Here is a 20,433-nt window from a genome sequence, read left to right as displayed (position 1 = left end):
CTAAGGCAAGTTTGAGCAGGGATAGTGTAGATGTGCATGTGCCACTTGGCAGGATGGAATGCTATGGGTTGGTACCCAGTGCTCTGCTGGACTACTACTTCATATATATATAAAAAAAAAAAAAAAAAAGGACAAAACTGGACATTACTTGGAGAAAAGAAAGCAAGGAAGTTGAGCTACCTGGTGAGTTCAGAAAATATGTGTCTGTAACTTTATTCCAGCAATTATTGTACTTTACTGTGAACAATTTAGCATAGCATAGCCCTGATCGATTTGAACTCCATTCAGAAAAACATTTTAGAATTTGTTGTCATGCCGTCTTGCTGACAGAACTGACAAAGCATGAATTCATAGGTTTAAAAAATCTGCATCATATTGTAGTTATTTCGGCATTAGTTTGATCAGTTTATTGCTATTTAATCACAGCAAAATGTTTACTTTGGACTCATACAGCTGTAATAATGGTGAGTTGTGTTTACTCGCGTTAGCCCGTTGTGTCCAGAGATAAAACCTCCATGAGGAAAGCGTTGCGAGGATTAAATTTGCATTTGGTCTGAATGCCGTATAAGAGAAGTTTTTCCTACCACTAATGCTCTACAAAATACTTGGAGCACCTTTGTGTTCACTGAATAGTCTTAAGAAGAAGTCTTAAAAGGCTATAAATCACTGTACTTTTAAAACAAAAAAAACTACTTTATTGTGAGCGGAGATAACTGTACTAAACTCCAGTCAGAAGCAGAGTTATGCAACTTGTATTGACCCATTCACACCAATTTTGACCAACTTCTCCAGTTTCAAATGCACTGGACACCCAGAGGGTTTGTTGTTTTCATATTTTATCAAAGCTCAACACAAACTTTTCACGACTCAGACGCTTCTTTATCTTCAACACAACCTGTGTGTTCATGTTACGCATCTGCCAAGTCTGTCTGAGACAGTAACTATCTATGAATGCCAGAATGATCCTGTTATTGTTCACAGGACACGATGCCTTCTGATTAGAGAGCAAGCAAAACAATCACTACGCAGAATCGTTTACTTCCTTCCAGGACTTTAAATGTTCTCCACAAATTCAATTCACTGAGAGATTCAGTCAAACAACCTATTTAAGGCAAATTCAGAATCTCTGTAAAACCACATTATTGTGCTGCTTGAAGTAGGATAAAACACATTCACAAAAGATTTACAAGGAGCTGTGCGTCTGTCCCAAGTGTGGAGTTCAGTTCAGTTTTAGTCATGTGTAGCTCAAGATGGGATGAACTGATCCTAGAGGGGAAACTGGGTATATTACAACAGCAACACTATCTGGGTTAGTGGTTTCTTTTTGTTACTGGCTCCATGCACTTATGTTAAAAGGGTTAGGGATTCCCATTGGAGCCACTAATACAAAAACACATACACTCATGACACAGTAAGGAGCTTTGGATAAATGTTTCCACTAAATGGCATATGCTATTAGCATCGCCAAATGGGCTTGTTATCCAGCTCCTTCCAGTTATTAAACACAGGCGCTATTATGGAGCATGAGGTGGTCCTACTGCGCAGAGAGAGAGAGACACAAATGCAGCCTTCACATAAGGAGAAGATATCAAAGAGTAAACAGTCTGAACACCCAGAGGCTCGGGACACAGTGGCCACCCCAATGGCAGGAAGACAAAAGAGATCTGCTTCAAATGAGGAACAGAGGATCTGAATAAATCTGTTGAAACATGTTGCATCCTCTCTACTTCTCTCTATCCCCATCTGCTAAAGAATTACATTGAGTCCTGATAACTACATTGCTTTATAATAGCACAACCAGACTTCACTTTTTCAATTAAAATGGGCTAAATGTATATTTTTTAATGAAATAAAATCACTTTTTAGCTCAGCTCTTGGACTCACCCACCTCCTGAGGGATATATCTGGCTCTTTAGCTGCTAAATGCTTCCGGCTGTCTGCTGTTTGCTGTTACAGTGGGTTTATAACAGAGCTTTCTGTCTGAAAACAGCTGCCGAAAACAACGCTATGACGGCAGTGAGAGTGCACCAAAACCGTAAAGTTGAGGGCCAGACAATGAGCTGAAACTCATTACAAATCTCTGTAAAGCTGAGAGGAGCTGCAGATTCAGGTGTTAATTAACTGTAGGTTCATCATTACGGATGACCCCTTTCACATTCTCTCTTTGTTTTCATACTGTCATTTGATACAGCGTTAAAAATATCAATTACAGCTGCTTCACAAACTTTCAATTCAGTAAGGTCTGTGTTAGTTGTACAACCTTGACAAATTTGTTAGTAAATTAGTAGTTGTTCTATCATTTAGTAATCTTTTGGGGGTTTTAATATAGTTTTTTCGTTAAAGCTCCACAAATTAGCTTTTTAATGTCTTTGATGAGCTTGCCGTTTTGGTTTTACAGCCCAAAACTTCAATATCGGTTCAGTCTCACTGCTCTCATTAGTGTCCTTTCAAGCCACAACAGGCCGCTGTTTTCAGTAAAACAACTCTGAATAACCCACAGTACAGTACCCGCCCAGCACCAACAGCAAACAGACAAAAGTCAGCGACCAGCTGGTGAACATAGCAGAGCATTATATTCCAAAGGCTTCTCCTCTTCAATACCCCCTCCATTTAAAGTAGCAAAGTTTGTCATGTGTTTTCACATTCCTCTGTGATGTCTGTACACTTCCCCTAAAATCTAAAATTCCAGCATAACAAGGGCAAGCTAGATTTGGTAAACCTGTGGTGAAACCTCCAGCACAGAGCGGACTTGTCAGTATACAGAATGAGAGTTTGCACTAGCATAGCGAAAGTTTGGCTAGAAATGCACCAATTAACTGATTGATCCATTAGTTGTCAACTATTAAATGAATCGCCAGCTATTTTGATAATAGATTAATCGGTTTGAGTAATTACAAGGGGGAAAAAAAAGTGAATTCTTAAATGTGAAAAACAAGAAATTTGTCATATAAGTCATCTTGAGCTTTGGGAAACAATGATCGACATTTTTCTGACATCTAATAGACCAAACAACTAACTGATTAATCGAGAAAATAAAATCAACAGATTAAATCGACAATGGAAATAGTCGCTAGTTGCAGTAAACGGTTTTTGTGTTAAGGTCTGGATAACAGCATAAATCAACCACACCTATTAGCTACAGCCTTTCTTGCAAACACTGATAACCTCTCCTTTAACTTGACTGCCCTTTGGTTTAGAGGAATGAGACTTAGAAAGCAAAAATGGCATCTGTAAGAAGGAGAAAACATAACGTTCATAAAGAAATCTGGAAGATTAATATTGCATGGCTTTGTTATTACTCAGTGACCAATTTGGCTTAAATGTCCACCAGGCAGCACAGATACCAATAAAGTAGTAATAAAGACTCAATATTAATTAAGTCATTAAATAAAAGTAATGAGAACTGCTGACTGCTGCTCCCAGAGTGAAGGAAAACAAGGCAATAACAAGCAAAGCCGTTGTAAAAGTCGAAATTAATCTATATTTTGTTGGATCTGTCAAACAATTAAATTAAGCTTGAGTGAGATTTCCCCTAAAATAAGAGAATAAGGCTTTGTAAACCTCCAGAATATTTAGTATCACATATTAAAGGCAGCCAGATAACACTGCACTTTTAAAGTACTCTATTTCAATAATGTATGGCAGAATATGAATGTTCTGTGTTACAGTTCAGTATTTATCATGGCATAGCAGATGGCTGATAGCGGCAACTAAAAAGCAGCTTGAAAGGCATAAATTAAACTCTACAGCTACATCATCGATCTCTAGACAGCAATTTGTGATGAGTAGATTAAATAAAAGGCTGTCAGAAGACGAAGAAGAGTGTGGCTGTTTCACAGAAATGTCAAATACTTCCTTTCTTATTTTAAGTCACAGCAGAGAGAGCCAGGCTTTGGTGTAACAGTGTAATCTTGGCTACATGTTGACAAGATGCAAAGCAGCTCTTCTCTATCCCACATAATCAACCTCGGGACCACCAGCAGCTGGACAAATGCTGCTTTATTTTGGCTGAGGCTGGTGCATTAGCCACGTGTAATTCACAGTCACACTGGAGGGTGACCAACTGGCCTCATTTCTAAAAAGCCTCTTGTCTGGTGAAATATTTTGGCACATGACTATTTTGATGCATTGGCCACTTTAAAAGGTGAACCAATATTTCCAACCCCGGCAGCTGCATTGAAGTTTAAATTAAAATTTTAAATGTAGTCAATTTAAAATTTATACAAATGTTTTGTAACTTTGCAGCATATACTTCACTTATAATTTAGTTACTAGAGAAAAGTAGAGATGCACCAATTGTTCGGCTGGTTTGTGAGTAAACACTAAAGGTGGAGTATTAAGTTTGTATTAAAACGGTGAGATAAGAAATAACCTACTAGCTTCTACCTACTTTCAAATAAAATATACAAATATAATAAAAATAAATTAAAGTCACTGTCAAAAGCATAGTGCGTTCTGCATGACTTTAGCTGTGATTTTACCTTTCCCCAGCCACATTTTTATAGATCTGAGACAAAAACCTTCCGGCATGACATCCCCGCTCACGCCCGTCACGACAAGTTGTCTAGTTTGAGAGAATTCACAAAGCTTTAGGACCTCACATAGACTGTATATAAGAAGTGGACGTAGTCATCGGTTTGTGGACTGCCGTTTTGAAGCCGAACCGAAGTCGAGTTTGTTCGATAGGGCGCCGCCATGATGAGTTTTTGCAACCAGCGGTACCGGACGTGAGCATATTTGGACAAGACGGCAATTTGTGGAGCTAGCCAGGTAGCTTGCTTAGCTAGGTGCATCTGTAATTCACCTTAACTGTCATTTTAAACAGGGCTGACAATTTTGTCTAGCGAACAGGCTTAAAACTAAACGTACTCTCCAAAGAAAATGAAAAGCCAACTCCTAATACGCTTTTTCCAATGGCGCTGGTTAAATTTACACAGTGCCGTGGGTACGAGTCTAGCCATGGTAACGACTTATCACAGATAATCATACTCTGCTATAAGTCTATTTTCCTCTAAATGGGACCATAATTTACTAAATGAACATAATGTTCTGTTGAAGATATGAAACTAGCGATTGAGACCATAAACTCATTTTGACAGCGTTTACTGAGGTAATAAATCAACTGAGAAGTAGGGTCATTTTGCCCTTATTTCTAATGCAACTGGACTTCTTTTTGCAACCAGGAGAGTCGCCCCCTGCTGGACGTTCGATGGAATGCAGGTTTAAGGGACTTCCGCGTTCGCCTCAGGTTTCTGACCGGAAGCTTCCCGCTTGGGACCCTGTCATGTGGTTTCATACAACAGTTTTCAAACATGTCATGTCCATCAGCATGCACTTGTAGTTGAAGCACCAAGGAGACGAACCTGAGATGGACACAGTATCCAATGAGAGAGCAACAGAAAACCGGAAGGCAGGGAAGGAGTGAGGCATATGACAAAGAGCGGCTCTGCCAAAGTCATAGGAATTATTACCTTTGTATGAAATATAATATTAGGCTTCACACAGCAAAGGCCACATATTTAATAAGTGAGGTTCTCTATCTAATAATTAAATTGACAAATGATAGAGATGTCTTAAATCTTATGTTTCATATCTAAAAGAGCTCATGGTACCACATTACGCTCCTAGAACACTGCGCTCCCAGAATGCAGGTTTACTTGTGGTTCCTACTCTCCAAAAGTAGAACAGGAACCAGGGCCTTCAGCTATCAAGCTCCTCTCGTGTGAAATCAGGTCCCAGTTTGGAGGAGGCAAAAACCATCTCCACATTTAAGAGTAGACTTAAGAGTTTCCTTTTTGAGAAAGCTTATAGTTAGGGCTGGCTCAGGTGAGCCCTGACCCATCTGTTAGTTATGCTGCTATAGGCCTAGACTGCTGGGAGACTTCCCATGATGCACTAAGCTCCACTCTCCACCTCTCTCTCTCCCTCTGAATGCATTCTTATCCCATTAATGTATATTAATAACTCAAAGTCTTCCGTCCTCTCCTGTAGTTTAGTGCTTTCTCGTCTCTCTCCTGTCGCTTTCTGCAGGTATTGCCTCAGGACCTGTAGTCGGGATCTGTGGTTGCAAGCCATGCTGCTACACCTGCTGCTACAACTATTAATATTAATCCTATTCTTAATCATTATTATTGCTATCGGTATTATTTTTGATTATATTATCACTATCATTCCAATTATTTTGCATCTCTATGTGGAACTTGCATTGTGCTTCTGTGTGCTCTCTTTCCCTCCTGCCTCCCCCCCGCGCTATATCAATAAAAATGAACTGAAATTAAATAGATGCCATGCATCAGGATCTGTCAGATTCATTACAATGATCAATCTCATCGTCTGTCCACTCTGCAGCAATTTATCAGAGCAAAATGTGACAATGTCAGGACTCTAGATCAGTCAGGATGAGGAGTTGGGCAATGATGCCAACAAAAAAAGATTTGGCTGCAAAGATTTTTGTAACATGAAGCTCATCACAGCGGTGGCATTAACCCAGACAGTATTAGCGGGGGGCTTGCTGGGTAGCCTACATTTTTACAGCCTCAAACACACTCACTTAAATTAACTGCCACAAGTTTGATTTTTACAGGGTGTTCTCCGTCTGTGACAGTGTCCTGAGGCACAGTGCTCTCCCCCCCCCTGCCATGCTCAAAATAATCTGTATAAAAGCGTGATTAGGACTGAAACAAGCATTTGTCTGGTGGAGAAAAATCAAAGGATTAGCTTTTATCAGACAAGAGTGTGTCTAGGTATATTTTGAAATGTCATAAATTAAGTTATTATATACTGAGGTGTGATTTTTACTCTGGTTAAAATGACTTAGGGCTTAACTTTTATAATTACAGATCACCTCCTAAAAAGTACTAAAAAATTCACTTAACTTATCCTGCCTGACGAAAAAAAGGTCCCTGTCAGAAATGTCACTTCTGAACTCAGTGATGACAGTGTGCAGGAGTCCTGCCACTTATCCTGACAATGCCTTGGATAACACTGTATTTTAAACCTTTATTTACCCAGGGAGGGATTGCTGGGCATGTATTTACTTCCAACATCGCTCTGCTTTAAATTCTTAGTTACACCCAGTAAAACCACAGTCACCTACTATTTGCAACTTAGCAGCTCCACTGGTTCCACAAGACAGTAGCAGGTCAGGGAGCTGGAGGGGGGGCTTGTACTTTCTCCTGCCTTGGATCTCCTCCTAAAATACATGCAGTATTTTATGTTTTTCAAATTGAGGTCTTATTTCCCATAAAACCTTCCTGTTGTAAAAAGGATGTTGCCCCTAGTTTCCCTGGTGTCGCCCCACTGATTTTACAGCAGTATAAGTTGGTATGAATGGAATAAAGTAAACTAGGCCTACAACTAATAATTACTTTCGTTATCAATTAATGCTCAGAGTATTTACCTGATTAATATTTTTTTCTATAAAGTCAAAAATCAAACATTTAATTTCATATGACAAAGAAAAGCAGCAAATTCTCACATTTTAGAAAGTGGAATCAGTGAGCTTAGATTCTTGGTTTAAAACTGACTCGTAATCAAAAAAATTGACATCTAATTTGCTGTTGATAAACTAATCAATTTATTGACTATCATCTCAGCTCTAAAGTAGCCTAAATTGATTCCCGTTTCGTGACGCAAGGGAGGGCTGTCGCGATAACCGTAAAATTAAAATGCCGAGCTATTGGTCAAGCCTACCGCGGAGGGTGGCAAGCACCGCAACAACCGCAATGTTCGTACTTTACATTTCAGGGCGTGTTAAATTAATAAATTAGAGCATTTTTTTGTCATGTAGCTTTCTGTGTAAATTTAGTTATAACGTTACTACAGCACCCAGCAGCTAGCTTGCTCCGACCATAAAGCTGCTGTTAGCGGCTCGCTGTGCAGTGAGGTGAGATCCACAGACACTCTTACTATGCTATATGGCACCAAATGACAAAAATGCGATAATACCGCCCACCACACTGTTGAGCCCAAGCATATTACCGCAGGGGAAATGACTTCACCGCAACAGCCCTACTGCAAAGCCATTAATTCGGCTTCCCTCCAAGTCCGACAGTGGATCCAAAATACAGCCAATAATGACTAAACTATTGATCAATAAATTTCAGAGAATTTGCTATGTTGGTGGAAAAGCAGCCAAAGACCTGGAATACATCTGTGTGTTAAACTGTAACTGGTGTTTAACACTGGTTAAAACATTAGCATTATAAATAATTTAATTAGAAACTCAACATCCTGCAGTTGTTTTGCAGCTCATGGCGCGCACCGTTGTCCAATCCAGAGCTGCAGTTAAATGACGAGTTGGTTGTCAAACGTTATTTCTCCAATCTTAATCATGCGGCGAACCTCTGGGTCTGAAAGTGAAACCATGCAGACGGATCTTAAACCTGCATCGCAACGAGTTTATCGTCTCAGACGCTAGTTTCAAGTCTCCTTCAACACAGCATGATGTTTATTTAATAAATATTGGTACTATTTGGGGAAAAATAGACAAAGCTTATGCTTTTGAGCGGGACTACCGTCAATCAGCCTAGAGGTGACTCCATCACGTTTGACTGTTGGTATGTTTTGTCTAAAAAAAGTAAATTGTTTGTTGTTAATTTGTTAACTATTACCTTTTTGTTTGTTTTTTTAAATTTCAACTGTGATTACACCTAAGTTTAGTTTTTTTATATCCAGGATGTACTTAATAACCGTTTAAACATGTTAACAGTATAACTTAAGTCTTTGGTTTTGTTGTAACACTGATAATTAACTTTTGGAAGGAGGGACAGTAAAAACTGTCTTCGGGCCAGTAAGTTTCAAACCCACTGGCCCGGCGGGGCCAGTTGCAAAAAAGTTTAACGTTGAGCCCTGAAGGACTATTAAAAGCTTGTGATATTGATGTTTATTTATTCACATATTGATGCATCACAAAGACTTGTAGCATCCATTTCTAAAAGTGACTCACTACCCGTCACTTGCAAACCAAACACTATTAAGAGGAAAATCCTCAGGTCAAAGTGGCCCTCCTCTGAAGCGCTTGACCTATCGACCTCCATGATAATGACACCAGAAGCCATGAGGGGAAGAGAGGTTTTTGGGGGAGGGGATAATCCTGGACACCACCACCCGTACATCATACAGTAAGATCAGCTCTGCCAGAAGAGAGCGTTAGGGGTCACTTTAAACATTCAGAGAGAAGAATGTCGAAAAATAAGGAACATATGGAGAGTAAACATTGCTGTGTCATACACCAGAAAGAAATATTTCAACCCATCTACAGATGTAAAATAATTATTTTCACTGAGAATAGTACAAAACCAACACAATTTCCCAGAACCTTGACTGAGGTCTTCACATTGCTTACTTTACCCAAGAAACAGTCCCAAAACAACAACATATTTCGTTAAGAAAAAGTAAAACAGAGAAAAGCAACAAAATTACTCACTTTTCAGAAGCTCAAACCAGTAAATGTAAAGGCCTAATTGATGATCAACTGTCAGCTAATTTTGTGATTTATCATGTAAACTATTAATCAACTTTTTAACAATAAAACCCTTCACTGAAGATAATGTGCTGTAAGACAAAACATCCTTACGTGTTGTCTATATTAGAGGATGTCCATCATGTATGCACACTCCAGTTTAGGTGGAAAAAAACCTTTTCAACAATTATCTGTCAACCAAACTATTCATTTCTAGCCTAACCAAATAATAATAATTTCCCCATTTCCACTTTTCAGAGTAAACATATTCAAATGCACCATTCAATCTGCGGTGGAGACGAGACTTGCTGCAACAAGGGGGATGCAATGAGCCATAACGTGGGTTTGTTGGTTAACAGGCTCGCAGCAGTGTAGTGCTGTCGTGCTTTTCCAGTTTTAACCACAAACTGTGGGCTCCAGGCCGCAGGCAAAGACAGGGTGAGTCGCACACAGACCCAGAGATGACAGTTATTACCCATTTACTGTACAAGCTGGGCCGAAGAACAAGGCAAGCAAGTAATTAATTCCTCATTTGGCCCGCCGACGTTCATTTACAAAGGCTTTCTGGGCTCATTAAACTGACAGAGATGCTAAATAGTGCTGTCACTTGTGCACCGCTCTGTTACAGACTTTCAGGAGAAGTAGGTGCAAACGTAGACCTTCGCCGACCCTCGATCACGTTTTGTCAAACAGCTGACAGACCACTAAATAAAAGCTGACCTGTTAAGATTGTCTGTTTGGTTCTGTCAATACTGCAGTTTAGTATGAGAGGAACGGGAGTAATTGTGTAAATGTTGCCACGCAATGGTGGAGGTGTGCTGGTGAAATCTCCTAACCAATCTTTAATCTCAAAATCTCAGTTTCATACGTCATCTACCTCTTTCTCAAGCCTTGTTTCATGCCAGTATGAAATAGCTAAGCAGTCTCTGTTGCTACATTGCCTGTGAATCATTCAACTAAAAGCTGAGTGGGCAGCTGGCCTCTAATAGTTAGTGTTAAAAAGAAGTTCGAAAAACATTTTACAGGTCTGTCTTAAAATCATATCTGCACTAAGCAGGCAAATTTCAATTTCATGGTGGGGTTTTTTTGTTTTAACAATTTGTATGACCTCTGAAACGTCTGTGGCTCAACTAATATGACAGAAACCCAATGTGGTAAATGCGTTTAATCCATTCTGCAACTTCCTACTTGATCCTGGCTAAAGGCAAGAAAGTACTTAGCTCCACTAACTAATGTTTTTACCTACAAGTCTTTTTCGTTAACTACTAGCCAAAGTAAACAAACCAAAATACAAATGAAATGTTTTTACAGGAGGATCAAGACAATGCTGAAATAATCCGTTACCATTCAAGACCAGTACAGAAAGTAAACATGTGTAACTTGTAATGTTGAGATAGACAAGTCACAATTTTAGAAGAACAATGAAGATCTCTAATATGGCTGCCAGGGGGAAGGTTACATCACTTGAAATTCCCAAATAGGAAAAGAGCAGCAGACAAATGAGTCTGGAAGCCGCCTAGATCCTGTTTATTATCTCTACACTACATAACAAACAAGCTCAATGTACAAGTGTGACGAGTGACTTTACAAATTAGGCTAACAGATGTGTGTGATCATGTCATCTACGTTTGAGCGGAGAGAAAAACCTTGTTCTCCCTGAATAAAAAAAATAATAATAATAAATAGACTCAAGAATAAAGCAGATAGGACATTAAACTTAAAAACAGAACAAGGAAAAAACATCCTTTTGAACCACAAGCTCAGGTGGCATTTTCTCCACCTACATCCGTCTTAGTGTCCGTCAGCTGGTGTTTTTTTTTTTTTAATGTCAACACACAAGGACAGTAAATCCATTTAAATTCACACAACCTGCTGACGACGAGTTCCTCAAGATGTTTGTTTTTTTTTGGATATTATAGTTAGAGCACAAGCAAAGGCCACAAATTTTATCTGGAGAGTCTGGCCAGCTGGTGTAGCTTCACCTGACCGTAGGAGCCTCATCTGCACTGATTTAATGTGTATACTTGTGTCCTCTGGTCTTAATGCCTCTTCAGATAATTCTATGTGGAGAATTTTTCATCCCACTTTCTTCAGTGAGGAATTTGTGTGTCATTTGGTCTAAATAGTAACTCAGGATAATGAATCATCACTGTTGGTTTCAGTGGTGTGCATTCTTTTAAATTATGTGTCTGAGAATTTTATCACACTTAAGGCTCGTGCAGCAATTTTCAGCGTCGGCCGATCGCCGTGCTGTTCACGCTACACAACTTGCCGTCTTGCGATGGGAGTCTTGAAGTCGTTGTGGCGTTCACATTACGTGACTGATCAGTGACGGGGGAATCACACACACACACACACACTACACGAGCTGACAGCGGCTCCGTCACCCGACGCTGGTCTCCAAACCACGTCTTGTCAAGAAAACACGCGTGAAATGTGAAACGGGAAATGATGCGACACTACACACAAACAGGCTATTATAAAGATAAAAAATATGGGTGAAAGAATGGATTAGCACACGCAGGTAGCAGGGATCATCTGAGCTACAGAGAGAGCTGTAAATACTGCTAGAGAGAATTTCAAGAGTATGAAAAGATGTTGTGTCCTATTCTCTAAATTTTTATACACTGTGTTTTATTACAATTAGTTTCATGTCAGAAAGAGGAACAGCCAAATTCTTGCACGGCTAGATGGTAAACTGCGGTATCTGACGAGCTACCTGCTGACAGCCTTTCAACTGAATTTGCTAGCACCAGTCAGCTCTCCAAGCTTCTTTTTAATTTCTCTTTACTGTGTCATTTATTCCCTTTAGCGATTTGTTGTCAGGACTGTTCATCCTTTTAATAAAAACTGGGTGCAACTGACAGGTGGTTAGTCATTTTGGGCCATCACGCTCTCCAATCCCTCAAAAGGCACCGTCATTGCAACAAAATGTTGGCAGTTTAAATGGCGGTGTGACCGGGTATTTAGGTGGAGTTCAGACCCACAATAGTGCTGCATGAATAAGAGTCAGCTCCCTCATTCATTTCAATGAGACCTCAGTCACTAAGCAGAGGGTGCTGGGTTTTTTTTGGTTTGTTTGTTTGAAAAGGAAACGTTGTCCAGTAAAGAAGTTGAACCTGGCCCACCTTCTGCTCTGTGCGTATGTGGTGTCAACTGCTATAAACACACCACACCGCCCAGTCACATACATGCAGGGACACATTCCTGCCAAGTTCCTCTGTAAAGTGAACAACGTAAGATGGAGGATTAAATGAGTGTCGCTGTGATAACTTTACAGAGTTGTAAAATCCCATCTCATAGTGTCATAAACCAGTGCAGTGTTTTGACAGACTAATCTACCAAACCACCATGTTTTGACATCTGACAAGCTTTTAAACTCATAGAGGTTTCATTCAAACTCAACTTCACAGCTTGTTTCATCATCTCACTTGAAGTAACACACCCCCAAAGATGCAGCTCCTTGCTTATTTTTAATGCTGTCTGAATATCCCCTAATGGTCTAAATGGCTTTCCCACCACCCATATATTTCTGTTTGGTTTTACTGAGTGTAGATAACTAAATGTTTTTACCCATCAATGAGTTCTATCTGAATCTAACAGGATTTAAAATCATACTGGACTGTCCTGTCCAATGCCAATTTGGCTTCACAATATTGCTGAATACCACAACTGTAATCTAATTTACTTTCTCTACAGAATTAATTTTTCATTTCTTATCAAGTGTTCAAAGAAACTGTGTTGCGAAGGAGAAAGTGAGACCACTTCTGAGAATCCAAAATGCACCTTGATTTGTAGGCAGTTTCTCAGTAGCTCATTTCGGAAGCTGCCTGAGATAATTTCCTGTCCAAGAAAGAGACAAATGCATCTTCTAGCACTTAAGCCACTATTGAGTTATTTCATTATCAAGCAGTCCTTTTCCTAAAGAGGCCATATCCTGCTCGCCTGTCCTGAAGGGACAACAGTTTTATCTGACTGCCCAGTGGGACCATTAACATTGTTTAAACAGAGCTGCGGGTCAAAATAAATTTCATTTTGATCATTTGTAGTCTTTATGCACTAGAGACCTTGCCGTCGCAATAAAAAAAAAATAATAAAAATAGATTCTATTTCATGTCAAAGGTCAGCTGTCCATAAATGCTGCAGGTAATTTGGGATTTCCCTGCAAAGTAAGCAGAAATCTGAAAGTTAATGCTTAGTGGGTATGTGCAGTCCTACGCAATAGCCATATCATATGGTATCTCTGAGTACAGGCCAAGTAACACTCAGCTGGCCAAGAACCATCCTTCAGGTTAGTGAAGTCCATCAGCGGGCTAGGAAAGGAGCCGAGCAAGATGAGGTTTAGATTGCAGCCACGTAAGGCTATTTATATAAAAATACAAAATGTTTTAACAGCATACATTAGAAAGTGTGGCTGTTGCAGAGAAGAGCACACTCTCGCTTCTGATAGAGGCTCCATGGATTTAGATTCACTTTTTCAAAAAGAAGCAAAAAAATAAATAATTTAATAAAATAAAAAGTTGAGAGCTAGTGAAAGCCCCGTCGAAGAAAAAGCTGGACGCGCCAACATTAGATCTTTTTCCTCTCTGATGGTATAAAGCATCAGAGTGTCTCAGCTGTTAAACACAAGCACACCGGGTGCATTTAAGTAGCAGCCTATTCCAGGACTTCAATCACAAATCACAAATTTAACAACATGCAACATGTGAGTCAAGTGCTTTCAACAACCACCCCGTTAGTCAGGTTATGGAGGTTCACATTCTTCAGTCAACTTCCACTGCTGGAGCTGCCAACATGCACACGATGATGAAGCCTCGGGCAGCTTTAATGTCAATTTACAGTATAATTCCCCTGGTTTGAACTCACCACCTAGATGATTGACACACTTTGGTTTTCCTGCACCAAAAGTCTGCTCAGCAGGAAGGTCTGTGGTTTACAGTGCATGCAAGCATTGATTTGGTGATCTGCAGATGAAAGGATGTAGTGACGTCTACACTACATTTGGGTAAAAAGTCAAGGATTTTAGACACCCCGGTTGCATGTCACAGTTTTCTCAACAGCATTCCAATAACTATAATTAAATGGTATGCAGGTCCCAACTACACATTTAAATGTGCGCTGCAAAAGTCTTGTCAAGTAATTTCTGTCCTACAAACTCTGTTTTTCTTAAAACAACTGGGGGGGGGGGGCAGGTGCTGAAAGAACATTTCAACCTGGTTTCAATAGAAATCATTGTGGTTCATTAGTGTATCATTAAAGAACGAATAAGGCAGGTGGCTACATCAGAGTGAGGAGAAAAGTTTTTAAAAAGAATTGTTTTCATGTGTTTTTTTAAGAACACTGAACTGGATCCCCAACATCCACCTAACAAAGACCCAAACATGTTTTAATAATAATACTGGTAATAATAGGTTTTCCAATAAAACAGTTAAATTGGCTTGTTAAAAATCACATCTATTCTCGCTCTCCCTCTTTGAAAAACAAATCCAGAATATATAAACATGCATATATTTTTAATTTCAAAAGTCAAGCAACTGCACAAGATGTTCGCTTAACGGAAAAGTCCATTTTCAGTGTGTGTACACTTAATGCTTCACACATCACATCTCACCACACTAGTGTAAGTAACACATTGACATCCAAACTAGCTGGGGTGTCAAAATCTTGCTTGTACATTCACGTGTTAAACTTGGATTTAATGCACAGATAAAGTTTCCTTCCTCAGCAGATGCATGTGTGAACAGCCTTTTAGTGTCAATGTCAATGGGGGGGTGTGTGTGTTAAGGACTTAATTACAGACAAAAATGACTTGGTAAGACAGTGTAGCCTTTAGGATGTGGTTGAGACGATGCACAGCCAAAATAACGTTCCCTTCTAAGACAAAGTTAACCCAGTTTTAACCTACACACCTATAGCTTTTGACCTACCAATCAGCCAAACCATGCTTCCTGTGTTGCAGAGTCCCTTGCGAGAAAAAGTTGAGGAAACGCCTGATTATAATGCCTGATTCTTTCCATCACACAGAAACGTGTAGCCTACTCGTCGTGTGAAGACCTTATTTTAGCTTCATCCCCCCCAACCCGACAAAAAAACTGCACAGACTTGTTGGCTGCTCTCTGCATGCCTTTCCCCCCACAATGTCACACAGGGCTTGCTGCAGCAGCAGTCTGACGAGGGGCGACATCCACCCTGAAGGGGGGAAATGCACCAACTTTCTGTCTTAATTTAACCCAAACCTCATGTAGATCCTCCACACACACACACACACAGACTGAACTTTGGACGGCAAGAGGAAGAGGTTAGCCTAATGGTGGACCATGAGATTTTTTTCACGAACATTCCAGCTCAATGGGAAGAATTGGTGTTTGGCTGAGAGGAACAACAGCATTTAAACATGACGAGACAGGCAGAGAGGCGGCTGCCAGAGCCTCTTCTCCGGTACGGCTAACCGTGTGCATCCCGGCTAAATTTAAAGCCGCCTTAACGCTGCACGTTTCCCCTTAAAACACCCCATCCCGGGTGTGCAACTGCAGGGCCCGGCGCCGCCATACGCCACCACACAGACCCATATAACAACACGTATAGCATGCCCCGTAGCACCAAGCGGAAAGAGACAAGCGAAAAATGAGGAGGTGGGGGCGCAAACCGGGACCGTAAACCGGCGATAGACCCACCGAGGACGGAACATAAAGAAAACAAGTCTAGCTAGACGAACTAACCTGTTCGGGAGCAGCACAGTCGGCTGGATATTGGATTGAATCCGAGTTAAATCCACTATCAGTAAAACAAAGAGGCGAAAATGACCGAACGGCCGCGGAACAGGCCGAAACTGCACTCCTGGAGCACTGTTGCGCACGCGCAGAGCACAGCCGGAGGTGGGGGGGGGGTGAAAGAGTGCAATTCTTTTTTAAAATTGTTCCACTGAGTGTGTCATTCATTATTAACTTTAAGTAAGTAGTCGGACTCGATGGCCATTGTTTTCATTGTGTGTGGGACACAGAAATCAACATAACACGCAACACAAAAACTAAATTAATTAATAAAAAAAAACACGTCATCATTAATTTAGTAAAATCTATGTGTAAGCGCTCTCATTTGAATTTCACGGGAATGTTTAGGAAAGAAGATCCTTCACGGATGACTTTATTATAATGCAACACATACGCTGGTAGTGAGCAAATCAAAATATAAGGAATCACCAAAGTAATTAAAATATGAATGTTTGTACCAAATTTAGTGGCAATCCATATTTGTTGAGATATTTCACGCTGAACCAAGATACTATATAATATATGATAGATTGTTTTTACGGCTGCTTCCATAGTCAAGAATAAACCTTAAATCTTAAATGTCAGGCAAAGTTTTTGCTCAGAAAAATGGAAATTTGAACACTGAGCAAACCCCATATAATAAAGAGGAGCATGTGATATGATCAAAAGCTCCAGAACAGCTACTAAATGCCAATGGACCTTGTGGTGAGACCTTGAGGTTTTTTTTAAGTCCAAACTTTATTCATCCATATTTATCAAGATGTTCTGTATAGGCTATGTAAAATAATAAAATACACATATCTATAAAACATCGTGAAATACAATGAAAACAGAAAAAACAAGTTTAAATGTAGAACAAAGAGTGAAAAGGTGCAAATGACAAATAACTGTGCAAAGTATGAATAAAAGTTCAAGCGTTCCACTTACTAAAAAACTTACAGAATGGTGCATTTCTGTTACAGAAGGGATCACTAAAGTCATTAGGATTCCTTATCTGGGCTCCATGAATGTCTGTACAAAAACATCATGGCAATACATCCATGATGGTCCCGTCATTAGAGTGTGTGCTTTAGTCACTTGTTGCACTGTGAAATGGTACAAAACAAAGAAAATGTACATCCTTGCATAAGTTGCCATCATCATTTGTAAAGCATTTCTAAACTCACCAGTGTTTGAAGCTGTAAATACCAACATTTCTTGTGGTTGATGTAAAAATAATGATCCCACTGGGTTTGTGGCCAGAAATGCTATTCTCGTTTTAAGATTTATAAGCATTGAGATGGTTGGGTTTAGGTATAAAGTTGAACATGATTATGGTTTGGTTAAGATTAGGGATGGTTGGGGTTAAGAGGGTGGGTGGGATTTTCGTCTCTGCCCAGATCTGTGGTGGAATCCCTAATAACTATTGTCATGGCACTCTGCGCGCTCGTTGCTGGAAATAATGACGTTCCAAAAAAAATAGTCACCGTTGCCAAAATCTGTTTTTAGAACAACCGCTCGCCAACATCTGCTGACCCTCAGACGTTTGTAATCTTTAAGATTCCACTGATTTACATGCTACAGCCAAGTTTTTCTTCAGGATGTACAATAACTTCATTACAACCTTCCGGGGCTTTGGTCAAGATTGATTTAACAAAGTCTGAGCCACGTCCAAGAAAGCATTTACAAGTAACTTTTAGTTAAGTGTGATTAGGACTATAGAAAGCCCTCCTTAAAGCACTGAATGTTTTAGTTTAGTTTATTTGGCATAAGTTCCAGTACAGTAGCAAATAAAAGATAACAGCATATAAGACTTCTCAGGGATAAGACGACAGGGATCAGCCACTAAAGGGCCTCCAAAGGGGATGTGTCGTGGCTGCAACACATCAGTCATCACAGCTTCATGTAAAACTATACTTCTGTCACTGTATCTGGAAAGCACTTTGTGTTTAAGCTTGAAAAATGCAATATAAATAAAATTATTATTATTATTACATACACACAAAATAAACAAAGAGTTTATGTATATTATACAAGTAGAGCTGAAACATTTAGTCGATTAATCAGTTAGTGGACTGACAGAAAAATAATTGGAAACTATTTTGATAAGCGTTTTTCAGGAAAAAACATTTCATGGTTCCAGCTTCACAAATGTGACGGCCTTTCTCACAAATTTCTTAATTAATACAAACCAAACAATCAATTGATTAATGGAGAGAAATAATCAGCAGATTAATCCGTGATGAAATTAATCAATAGTTGCAGTCTGATACAAAATAGTTTAAAATCAGCTCCACTTCAACCAACTTCAACAGCAAAATGCGGCTTTTACATTAATGCATGAGGAATAATAATTAATGATATAATAAATATCAGTATAGCACCAACAGGGGATATTTTTTTGCATAAAGTGCTTTTACTTTTAACATTTTAAGTACATTTCCCTGATTAGACTTGCTTACTTTTACTAAACATTTTCAATGCAGGACTTCTACTGCAGTATTTTTCTAGTGCAGTATTACTTGCTCTATCCACCACTGTAAAGCAGAATGTATTACCTGTAAGTGCTTTTCCGAAACAAATAACTCAGGGGTCAATCCATAAAAAGTTCACTATGAAGTTATATATTTGGAATAAGATTTGTTATTCCTTTGCGTCCCTAGCCTATTAATTGTTGCTCTTTCAAACTAACAAGAACTAATGTACTTCTTGGCCAAGAATATATAAATGTACTTTTAAAAAATAATTTATATAGATGATGTGTACATTACAGTGCTCACACCAACATGGAGCATGTTATTGCTTTCATGCTGAATCCGTCATGTCTTTTTATCAACTTATTATCATATATATGTTCATCTCCTTTTTTGATGATCTTGTTGGAAAGTTTGTTGCTTCTGTTGCTTGTTGCCAACACGCCACCTATGTCTTTTTTTTATTAAACATTTTAATTGTATAAGAGCAAGGTTACATACGGCAATTAATTGTTTGTAATATACAGGAGACAAAATAAATGAAAGCAAACCAGTTTAAAAAAAACAGAACATTTCAGTAAGAGAACATAAAGTGGAATCATGATCCAAAAGTGGCTTTTGCACTTAGTATCACTTCCTTTTTAAATAAGCTTCCTTGTTTAAAAATACTCAAAAGGGACCAAGAGACTGTCACAAAGGGTTAAAGAGAGGGAGGAGTGTTCTGTGTTGTTCTGCCCAGTGCTGTCAGAGAAGTTGAAGAAGTGAAGAGCTCTCACTTCGTTCCACTGCCAGTTACAGAAAGAAAAATCACCAGCAAGAGGACAGTGATCTGATTGAACTATTTAAGGCAAACAAGCACAGATGTGTTTTATGCAGCAGTAATATAAATCCCAAAACATCATATATATATATATATATATATATATATATATATATATATATATATATATATATAAAATAGCAACATACTGACAGGAACAATTTCTCTGCATGCTTGTGTCTGGTTGCATCTGTATAGTACTTGGGGTTTTTTTCAGACTTGCAGCTCGACTTGGACTAGTGACTCGTGACCTTTTGAATGCCATGAAACAATTCATTTTCATTCGTTTCCTGAATCAACTACAAACATACAACAAGTCAGGACAGAAACATACAAAATAGATTCTGTTGTGTTACTGTTAATCGTGTTATATGCTAGGGAGCGCCCAGATGGCAGAAGGGTTACAGGTTATGGCTTCATGGTCATGCAGGTCATATGCTATGAAAGTGCAATGTCAGCACTACTTTGTTATGATTAAGTTCATTTGCATTTGTTTTAACAAATAAATACACAGTTTTAAAAAGCAGTCATGATTTGTGTACAATTACTAAAACAAGATGAGCTCAACTTTAATGATCCCACACCGGGGGAAATTTGCCTTTTAGAGCAGCTCCAGAGACACACAAAGACACAGAGACAAAACATATACAGCAGTCTAGTTTAGCGTTAATATAGGTATTTCAACTAGGGCTATGGCTATACAGTACAGCAGCCTACAGGTAATTAAGTTACTAGTTTGCTGGCTCTATGATGTTAGCTAGTCACTTCCTGCATCTTTACACCAAGGAACATCAATGTAAGGGTTCTACTGTTATAGTTGTACACTGCTCAAAAAAATGAAGGGAACACTTAAATCACACATCAGATCTCAATTAACTTTACTGTACATTGTATAATTCATTGAGAAGAAAATGCCAACGGTCAGTG

At 39.2% G+C, this 20,433-nt stretch overlaps 1 protein-coding gene across 4 annotated transcripts in view; it reads right to left on the bottom strand.

Moving 5' to 3' along the window:
• The window catches only part of LOC123958342 (polycomb group RING finger protein 3), a 67,005-nt gene that overhangs the window by 44,808 nt on the left and 1,764 nt on the right, over positions 1-20,433 (bottom strand). The window contains exon 1 of one of the 4 annotated variants that reach the window (XM_046031661.1): positions 16,183-16,316. The exons of 1 other annotated variant lie outside the window; for it this stretch is intronic. The gene's annotated coding sequence lies outside the window, so the exon portion shown is untranslated. Of the gene's footprint in view, positions 1-14,329; positions 14,551-15,390; positions 15,413-16,182; positions 16,317-20,433 lie in introns of those variants that run through there. 2 more of the 4 variants (XM_046031664.1, XM_046031663.1) reach the window with 2 other exon arrangements.

Source organism: Micropterus dolomieu, linkage group LG19 (assembly GCF_021292245.1).
Source record: "Micropterus dolomieu isolate WLL.071019.BEF.003 ecotype Adirondacks linkage group LG19, ASM2129224v1, whole genome shotgun sequence".
Classification (NCBI taxonomy): Eukaryota; Metazoa; Chordata; class Actinopteri; order Centrarchiformes; family Centrarchidae; genus Micropterus; species Micropterus dolomieu.
Note: the sequence above shows the minus strand (reverse complement) of the source record. Positions and strands in the feature narration are given on the sequence as shown.